Consider the following 11,273-nt stretch of genomic DNA (forward strand, 5'->3'; position numbering starts at 1 on the left):
CCGGCGCTTTAATACGGACTACTCACCATTAAAAGAATTTCTGGAGCAAGAATGACCGAAAGAAATTACAAAAGATATGTGGATTAATGCCTTTCGAAATCTGCAAAGCGATGACATTGTTTGGCGAGCCCTGTGGCAAATCCAAAGGGAATTGTTTTACAAATGTGGTGATTATAACTGGATAATGCTGCTCGGATTGTGGGGAGGAATCGGATATGCACCACTTCTGGTCATAAGACAGTATGAAAGTCGTCAATTTGTACCTGCCACTGCTGGATTACATTCGTCTGAGTTCGCATTCCACAACAAAAATTATAAAAGAAATATCATGGAGGCCTTTACAGCTTGGAAAACAACTTTTTGTATCCGAGCTAAAGCAGCAAAAGAAATGCTAACTCCTGATTATGAGGAATAGAGATCTGTCAGGAAAAATGAAAATATCCCTCTACCAGACCAAAATGAGGATATCTCTATGGAAGATCGCATTAAGGTGGTTCCATCAGAGATTGAAATCCTGAGAGCTGAGTTTGAAGCAAAAAGAGAAGATTGGTCAAGAGAATTAGAGCAAATGAGACGAGATAAAGCCATGTTGGGTGTTGACATTGACTTTCATTCATCACAATGTGCAATGTTGAGAGAAAACCAAGACAAAATTGATGGTGAATTCAGAACATTAAAGAAAAATTACCAGGAGTTATATAAATCCCGGAAAGCATCAGGACCGAGCCGATCAACAGTACAGATGACCTGAAAATTGAACATCGAGAAAAATCGAGTTGAAGATCTGAAAAGAAAGAATAGCCGTCTACTCAAAAGCCTTGAGAAAGGAAAGCAGAAAATGGAAGATTTTGAGGTTGATAGAAGAGAGCGAATTATAAAACACAAAGCTGAACACCGCGAGATCATGAATGAAATGCAAAGAGAAGGGGATCGAGCCAAAGATTTAGAAGAGATGAAGAATGACATCCTTGATAAATTTGAAAGTGAGAAAAATATCATGTTCCAGGGATTTGAATCTGAAATGAACCATCTGATTGCCGAACTCGAAGTCAAGGGCCAAAGGATTGAAGAGTTCAATGTTGAAAAAGAAAAATGGGAGCTGGAAAGAAAGAATTTCAACACCAAACTTGAGTTAGAGCAAGAAGTGTCTAGCAATTGGATGCAAAGATAAAGAAATAAGAATGTTGAAATCCAGAAGCTTAATCAAAGGACGCAAGAAGCACGAACAAAACTTGAAGAAGATCTGGATCAGTCTAGAAACAAAAACTCAGAGTTTAATGCTTACATTTTGCAACTTGAAGAGTCATTATTTCAAGAAAAGGTTCGTCTAGGACCTAGTGATCTTAAAGAAAGTAATGAGGAAAGCGCTTCACTACGAAGACGCATTAGAGATCTTGAAAAAACTCTGCATAATTGTCAAGTCAGAATCACTGAGTTAGAGCAAACTCTCACAGGAACTAATGAATAATGGAAAAAATCAACTGATTTCTATGTAGAAAGAAGTGAAGAAAGAAGTAATATGGTATTCGAGGCCATGGTACAAATGAGCGAAGTTGCTAGATATGTTGGGGAACTAGCTGTTGAAGCAAAAATAATTGAGCATCACGTTGATCCAGTTTCTAAGTTCGGAAAGAAGGTGTCATGGCTAATGAAAGAAATTATATAGCTTAATAGGAAAGCTACGCCTTATCTGTAGTTATGAACTATTATAAAGAAACTTTTGTATGCCGATGAAAGTTGTTCTATGACAGTTAACTTTTTGGGATCAATACCTTTTGCATACATGCATTTTGCATACATTCATTATTCATTGCATTATTTTCTTTATGTATAATTTTATTAAGATAACATTCATTAATTAAAATTTGAAAAAATAATATCAAAAGAATTTTCAATCGCAGTTATTCTGGCCAAAAGAGAAATACAACATCACTACGGTACTAGATAATCTACTAAGAAAATTATGGAGGATAAAATACAACGTATTGAGGAACAACATAATAAAGAAAAAGCAGAGATGAGAATGAAGCTAGAGAAAATTGAAGCCAGTATTGCAAACTCACAAGACAACATGATGCAGAAAATAGAAGACATGTTTAAAAGACAGGCTATCATTGGAAAAATGCATGAAAATCCTGTATCTTTCGAACAAGAACCTATGTATCCTCTAGGTTTCCCACCAGAACCAATTTATCACTCTGGTATTACACCTATACAAATCAATGCCCGCACATCAGCATTTCAAGAAGCCAAACCACATGAAAATCGACAAGTGGATCCTGCATCTTCAAGTAAAAATCCACTTATATCAGATGTGAAAATAGGGGATTTTAATGCTGAGCATCTAATCCCAGATTTGAATGAGCTGAATGAGAAAGAAAAAGTAAATGAAGAATTGACCAGACAGATCAGGAGCTTAGAAGAACGAATGAAATCCGTGGAAATAACTGAATCATTCTATGGGTTTGATGCTAGTGAGTTGAGTTTGGTTCCAGACCTAATCCTCCCCATCAAGTTCAAAGTTCCTGAATTTAATAGATATGACGGTACCATATGCTCTTCATCCCACATTACCATGTTTTGTCGCAGAATGACAGGATATGTGAAAGACGAGAAATTGTTAATTCACTGCTTTCAAGATAGTTTGACAGGACCAGCCTTAAAATGGTATACTCAATTGACCAAAGCCAACATTAGATCCTGGAAAGATCTGGCTAAGGCATTCCTAGAGCAGTACCGCCACGTAACAGACATGGTCCCTGATAGATGGACTCTCCAAAATTTGGAGAAAAAGAATAACGAAACATTCAGACAGTATGCTCAGAGATGGCGTGACACAGCAGCCCAAGTTCAACCACCTCTATCAGAAAAAGAGGCCACAGTAATATTTGTCCATACGTTAAAAGCTCCTTATTTAAATCATCTAATGGGGAATGTAACCAGAAATTTTATAGATTTGGTCATTTCTGGAGAACTCATTGAAAATGTCTTGAAAAGTGGCAAAATTGAATCAAATGAGGGGTCTAGTTCCAAAAGACCTATGTACCGAAAAAAGGAGAATGAAGTCAACAATGCAAACTCTTACAACAAGGATTCATCGAAAAGTGTTATAATAACCCAGCCAAGGGTTAAGAAAGAAGAAACAAACACTAATCGAGAAGAGTCCAGAGGATCTCGAAAGGAAAATGAAAGATTGTCTTTTACACCTTTACCAGTACCCTATGCTGAGATCTATGATTCACTATTAAAAACAGATGTCATACGACCCTATCCTTTAGTTCCCATGCAACCACCATTCCCTCCATGGTATGATGTAAAGGCACACTGTGTTTACCATGAAGGAATTACGGGTCATTCTATTGAAAACTGTTTGGCATTCAAAAGGGTGGTTCAAAATTTGATCAACACTGGAAAGTTGGAATTCAATTCACCATCTACATCAAATCATCCACTGCCAAATCATGGAGATAAAAATGTGAATGCAATTCAGGAAGAGAACAGAAAGAAAGCAAGACATTTCTAAAATTAAATCTCCTTTTGTTTGGATATTTCAACAACTCTCCTTAGCCGGTATAATTCCACAAGAATTCAGGCCAAAGTATAATGAAGGCAAGAATTATTGTGAATATCATCAAAAGAAGGGGCATGGAATTTAACTATATCCTGAATTTAGGGATTTGGTGCAAAAATTGATGAATAACAGAGAAATAGAATTCTTTGAAGAAGAACCAGGGAAAAGAGAAAATGATGTTTACTCATCAGAAGATTCTAAACCTAATCAGAGAACAAGTGATCCTATGATCATTAATGTGAAATCATCTACAGTGATTCCTGCACCAACAAAGCCGAAAGTAGTTATCACAACCCCTTTACCATTCCCATACAATGATACCCGCAGGGTACCTTGGAATTATACTACCAATGTTTCAATGGTAGGAGGATCTATTTCTATGGAAAAAACAGAAGAGAAAATACAGAATCTGGATTCGACGTCTGAAACAGTGAGTGAAGTTGGATTCTTTACAAGAAGTGGAAGATGTTACTCTCCCGAAACATCCAATGCATCAGAACAGGTGAAAGCAAAAGGAAAAGCCATGGTAATACCCCAAAAGGTATTTGATGATGAATCCCCTCTAGCATTCAATGAGACTGTAACAGAAAAACAAGCGTAAGAATTTTTGAAATTCCTGAAACATAGTGAATATAGTGTGGTTGAACAACTACATAAACAACAAGCGAGAATTTCTATTCTTGATCTATTGATGAATTCAGAAGAACACACAAATGCTTTGATGAGAATGCTTAATCAAACCTTTATCCCTGAAGATATATCCCTCAATAAACTTGACAGAATTGTGGGACATATAGCCGCTGACAATTACATAACGTTCACGGATGATGAAATACCTGAAGGCGGAATGGGGTCAGTAAAAACTTTGAATATTACCACACATTGTCATGGTCATGTTTTGCCAGGAGTATTGATTGACAATGGATCCGCTCTTAACTTGATGCCTCTAGTTACACTTTAAAGAATGCCTATGGATAAATCACACATGAAAAGTTATCAGAATGTAGTGCGAGCTTTTGATGGCACTCAAAAAGAGGTGCTTGGGAAAATGGAAATACCGTTGTTAATCAGACCAGTCGTGTACAATATTGACTTTGTGGTGATGGAAATCCACCCTACATATAATTGTTTATTAGGGAGGCCATGGATTCATTCTGCAGGAGCCGTTCCTTCTTCATTACATCAGAAATTGAAATTCGTTGTTAATAGACAACTAATATGCGTAGGAGTTGAAGAAGAAATCATTGCGTCTATAACAAGTGATGTTCCATATATTGAAACCAATGATGATGCTCTCGAATGCTCTTTCTGAGCTCTTGAATTTGTCAATGCAACCTTTATTGCAGAGGGAAGCAAAATTCCATATCCCAGATTGTCTGATTGCACCAAGATGATTGTACGACAGACTTTAGGCATCGGAGCTAAAACTGGGAAAGGTTTAGGAAAGAATCTTCAAGGGAGTTCAGTTCCTGTATGTATGAAGATGAAGAAAGATCGTTTTGGGCTTGGATTTAAGCCCAATTTTCAGCAAAAGAACAAAGAGATGAAAAGAAGATGTGAAGATAGAAAGGCAAGGTTGAAAGGAGAAGAAATCCTTTGGGAATACATGTTTTTCCCACAGTTGAAGACCACATTAAGATCAGGGGGAACAATTAATGTAGAACAATAGCTTGTTGAGGCCTTTAAAGAAGAAAAGTTGACGAAAGATCAAAGCATAGTTGAAGAAGATATGAAAGGATTATTTATCAACATGATCATGAATGACAACAAGACTGTCAAATACTTGGCTAGGATTCACCCTTGTTTTCCTGGAGAAACACTCAACAATTGGACCACTGAAGACCTTCCTGTAGTTTTTAATATTAACACAGAGTAATATTCAGAACTAATCTTTATGTTTAGCCCAAAAGTATGAAAACTTTTTGTTATATTGTAAAGGAAATTATGTTAAGTTCATCTAATATTAAATATAAGAAATTTTCTTTAAAAATTTTCAAGTGACAATCATTCTTTACATTTTTTTACATTTTTACATTCATTTATTTCATAAATTTACTATATTCTTTCAGAAATATGTCCGACTTAAATTTGCAGGTGTCACAATGTTAATAGCATGTTTATTCCTAAATTTAATCGAGAGATAAATTTAGAGCAGCCCATATGTCTGGAGGAAATCAATGAGTGTGAGGATGAACTGGAATGTGATGTTCCTATTGAATTATTAAGACTTGTAGAAAAAGAAGATAAACAAATTTTACCTCACAAAGAAGAGATTGAGATTGTGAATCTGGGAACAGATGAAGAAATGAAATAGGTGAAAATTGGTACTACTCTGACAATCCAGATAAAACAAGAATTGATAAATCTCCTTCAAGAGTTCAAAGATATCTTCGCTTGGTCTTACCAAGATATGCCTGGTTTGAGTACAGATATAGTGATGCACAAGCTTCCAATCAATCCAGAATATAAACCGGTCCAACAAAAGCTCAGGCGAATGAGGCCAGAAATGTTGTTGCAGATCAAAGAGGAAGTGATGAAGCAGATTAATGCAGGTTTCCTACAGGCAGCCAAATACCCAGAATGGGTAGCCAACATTGTTCCAGTACCAAAGAAAAATGGGAAAGTTCGAATGTGTGTGGATTACAGAGATCTCAACAAAGCTAGTCCGAAAGATAGCTTTCCATTACCCCACATAGACACATTGGTGGACAATACTGCAGGACATGCATGGTTTTCATTCATGGATGGCTTTTCAGGATATAATCAGATAAAAATGAATCATGAAGACATGGAAAAAACAACATTTGTAACCATGTGGGGCACATTCTGCTATAAAGTAATGCCATTTGGATTGAAAAATGCAGGGGCAAAGTATCAAAGAGCCATGGTGACTTTGTTTCATGACATGATGCATAAAGAGATTGAAGTATATGTAGATGACATGATTGCCAAATCCTGAACTGAAGAAGAACATATTCAAAATTTGAGAAAGCTTTTCCAGAGATTGAGGAAGTATCAATTAAAGCTCAACCTCGCTAAATGCACTTTTGGAGTAACTTTCGGGAAGCTTTTGGGATTTGTGGTCAGCAAAAAAGGAATCAAGATTGATCCAGATAAAGTGAAAGCAATTCAAGATCTTCCACCACCCAATACAAAAAAAGAAGTTTGAGGCTTTTTGGGAAGATTAAATTATATATCTCGGTTCATTTCTCAATTAACTGACAAATGTGATCCAATGTTCAAATTACTTCGAAAGAACAATCCTGAAGTCTAGAATGACGAATGTCAAGAAACTTTGGATATTATTAAGAAATATTTATCCAATGCCCCCATTTTAGTATCACCAATGCCTGATAGACCATTAATTCTCTACTTGGCAGTCTTTGAAAATTCGATGGGATGTGTATTGGGACAACATGATGAATCTGGAAGAAAAGAAAAAGCCATTTATTATATGAGCAAGAAATTTACTGATTGTGAAATTCAATATCCACCAATACAAAAATTATGTTGTGCCTTGGTGTGGGCTACTCGAAGACTTAGACAATACATGTTATATCATACTACTTGGTTGATATCCAAACTTGATCATTTGAAATTCTTAATGGAATCACCGGCTTTGACAGGTAGAATGGCTAGATGGCAGATGTTATTATCCGAGTTTGATATTGTATATGTCAACCAAAAAGCGATAAAAGGAAGTGTCATAACTGATTTTCTGGCCAGTCGTGTATCGAATGATTATCAACCTTTGAATTTTAATTTTCCAGATGAAGATTTGTTGTGCATATCCATGAATGAAGAAGTCGGAACAAATGATGCATCTTGGAAGCTTTACTTTGATGGAGCATCCAACGCATTGGGACGAGGAATCGGGGCAGTGTTAATTTCTCCAGAAAATATTTATTATCCCTTTACAAGTAGACTGGAGTTCTTTTACACCAATAACATGGCGGAATATGAAGCTTGTGTCATGGGATTGAAAACAACTATGGAAAGAAAAATCAAATGTCTCAAGATATATGGAGATTCATCGTTAGTGGTGTATCAATTACGAGGTGAATGGGAAACAAAAGATCCCAAATTATTGGAATATCGAAATTTTACCCTCGAATTAGTGAAAGAATTTGAGAGAGTCACCTTCAATTATCTCCCTCGAGAAGAAAATCAAATGGCAGATGCTTTGGCTACATTAGCTGTTATGTTTCAGGCAACTAAGAAAGTTGATATGATGCCAATCAAAATGCAAGTATATGAAATTCCTGCACATTGTTATAGTGTGGAAGAAGAGGTAGATGGAAAACCATGATATTATGATATCTTGCAATATATCAAAAATCAAAGTTATCCACAAAATGCATCTGAAATTGATAAAAGAACCTTGAGAAGAATGGCTGCTGGATATTTTCTGGATGGCGAGACTATGTATAGAAGATGCAATGATCAAATGCTATTGAGATGTTTAAATACCAGCGAAGCCAGAAGCATCATTGAAGAAGTACACAGTGGAATATGTGGAACACATGCAAATGGTCTTTCCATGGCTAGAAAAATAATGAGATATGGATATTATTGGGCTACCATGCACACAGATTGTATTGATTATGCAAGGAAATGTCATAAATGCCAGATATATGCAGATAAGATTCATGTACCCCCATCTCCTTTACATGTAATGACAGCACCCTGGCCATTTTCTATGTGGGGAACAGACGTCATTGGGGCAATCATACCAAAAGCATCGAATGGACATTGTTTCATCCTTGTGGCAATTGATTATTTTACCAAGTGGGTTGAAGCTGCTTCGTGTGCCAATATTAAGAGGTCCACAGTCTGCAAATTCATAAAGAAAGAAATAATTTGCTGGTATGGCCTACCAGAAAGGATCATTACAGATAATGCTCTGAACCTGAACAACAAGATGATGACTGAACTTTATGCACAATTTAAGATCAAACATGCAAACTCAGTGGCATATCGTCCAAAGATGAATGTGGCAGTTGAAGCAGCAAATAAGAATATCAAGAAAATCATTACAAAGACCACTGAAACTTACAAAGATTGGCACGAGAAGTTACCTTTTGCTTTATATGCATACCGAACTACTGTTCGAACATCTACTGGAGCAACGCCTTTTTCTTTAGTCTATGGGATGGAAGTAGTCTTACCAATTGAAGTTGAGATTCTATCTCTTCGAATTTTGAGAGAAACAAAATTGGATAAATCTGAATGGATCCAAGATAGATTTGATCAGTTGAACCTTATTGAGGAGAAAAGATTGAAAGCTATTTGCCATGGACAGATGTATCATAAACGGATGATGAAGTCTCATGACAAGAAAGTACATCCAAGAGAATTCCAAGAGGGTGATCTAGTACTAAAAAAGATCTTGCCTATACATAAAGATTTCCGTGGGAAATGGATGCCTAATTAGGAAGGGCCATACGTTGTAAAAAAGGCATTTTCCGGAGGAGCGTTGATCTTGGCAGAAATGGATGGAAAAATTCTGAGAAATCCAATAAACTCGGATTCTGTCAAGAAATATTATGCTTGAAAAATAAAATGAAAAGAATAAAAGAAAAAGAAAAAAAGAAGAAAAAAAGAAAAAAAAGAGAAAAAAAGAGGGGGTCAAGATGAAAACCCGCAAAGGGCATCTTGTAACCAAAGGAAGAATTTGAGTTGAAAACCTGAAAGGGCGACTCATATGCATGTTGATATTAGGCATATGGCAATTGAACCCTCTTAAGATTTTGATAGTTTGGGAGGAACTTCACATCTACAAGCATTCTGACAACGTTTGAGATCTTTCAGACAAAAGTTTACATCAGTACTCTAAATTATATCAATTTGATTAATTTAGAAATACTTATGCTAATAATTTGTTGAGTCATTTGAATTTTTATCATTCCTATGCTTGCCATAACTTTGAATACAATTCTATATATTTATTAATAAATTCTAAGTTTATTTTCTCTAAATTCAATTTATTTGAGATTCAATTTATTTTCGAAAATTCAACTTATTCTTTTATTTTGTAAATAGATTAAGTTAAAGATTTCTGAATATCACTTTATGTTAATGCTTTTAAAGGCATGGAATACAAAGTAAGTCTTATCAACGTTTGCAATCATTGTTAAAAAGCAAACAAATTATTACCATCATATAGTTATTTGGAAGCGGAACAAGAAGAAATCTGTTCTCAATTGGCAGATTATGAATATAGCCCCTTTTCAGTGTAGTAGCATGAAAATGCTTCGAATCTACAAATTCTGGCTCTACATCGAATAAGTACTGTGATATTCCAGTCCAAACATTAATTGGAGTATGTGCCACGTTATCATGGTAGAAATAAGGAGGCCCAATAGCATCTTCTGGAAGTGTTCTTTGAGTTATCTGATATGGTTTGGTATGAACCCCAAAACCAATCATTGGATTTGAAAGATGAATTTGCTCATAGTAGAAATAAGAAGACCCATTAGCATCTTCTGGAAGTGTTCTTTGAGTTATCTGATCTAGTTCGGTAAGAACCCCAGAACCAATCATTAGAATTGAAAGATGAACTGCATGATCGTCTTCATTAAGAAGCTTCTTTTCAAGCTTCCTCTGCTTCTTCTTTTTTAAGAAAATCATAGCCCAAGTTTCACATTTTCTTGTAATTAGGATCATTGTATAATGGCTTCCTATCTTTTACCGGAAGAAGTGTGTCAGCAGCCTTAGCTATTTGAGCAGCACATATAAAATCTGTCAACTCTGCAATTGATGAATCATGATTATATCTCTATGACTATTGAAGACATAGCATTTGAGTATCCCATTTTCGTCAAGTATAACAGTTTACTCTCCTCATCAGAATCAGAATTCAGGATTTTATCGGTATCAAAAGAACTATCAATATCTGTGAAATCATATTGAGAGATCACTTCATAATTAGATGAGTAGTTATCAGAATCAACATGTTATATGAGTGCAAACTTTTCAAGAGCCTGTGCCATTGAGTTTTGTTCTCAAGGGGTTTTGTGACATTATATCTACATCTACATTTTTCAAAGATGATAGATTCTCTGATTTGAAGAAGAAAGATTTATTGGATTTCTACACAACTGAAGAAATACTAAGTTCACCAATTTGAAATCAAATAAAAATAAACTTAACATTCATGCATCATATTTAGGCATTTGCAAAAATAGGTGCATTTTCATTCATTTTATCCATGTTGAATTTTGACAAGAATTTCAAAGATTTTAGCAAAGATTTAAATCCATCATTTAATGGATCAACATTTTCAGTTAGAGTTCATAATAAGAAGAACAACTCATTTGAAGAAGGAAGAAGAAGTTCATAATGAGAAGAACTTGTTCAACCTTTTGCTCGAATTCATCATTCGATGGATCATCATTGCCAGAAGGTTCATAATAAGAAGAACATATCTGAAGAGGAAGAAGAAGTTCATAATGAGAAGAACTTGTTCAACCTTTTGCTCGAATTCATCATTCGATGGATCAACGTTGCCAGAAGGTTCATAATGATAAGAACTTATCATCTGAGGAAGATGAAGTTCACAATGAGAAGAGCTTGTTCAACCTTTTTGCTTGATTCTATCACAGAAAAAGATAGATCAGCATTAACATTTCCAGTTCGAGTTCATAATGAGAAGAACTCATCTGAAGAAGGAAGAAGAAGTTCATAATGAGAAGAATTTGTT

Source organism: Hibiscus syriacus, unplaced genomic scaffold (genome assembly GCF_006381635.1).
Source record: "Hibiscus syriacus cultivar Baekdansim isolate YM2019G1 unplaced genomic scaffold, ASM638163v2 tig00110893_pilon, whole genome shotgun sequence".
NCBI lineage: Eukaryota > Viridiplantae > Streptophyta > Magnoliopsida > Malvales > Malvaceae > Hibiscus > Hibiscus syriacus.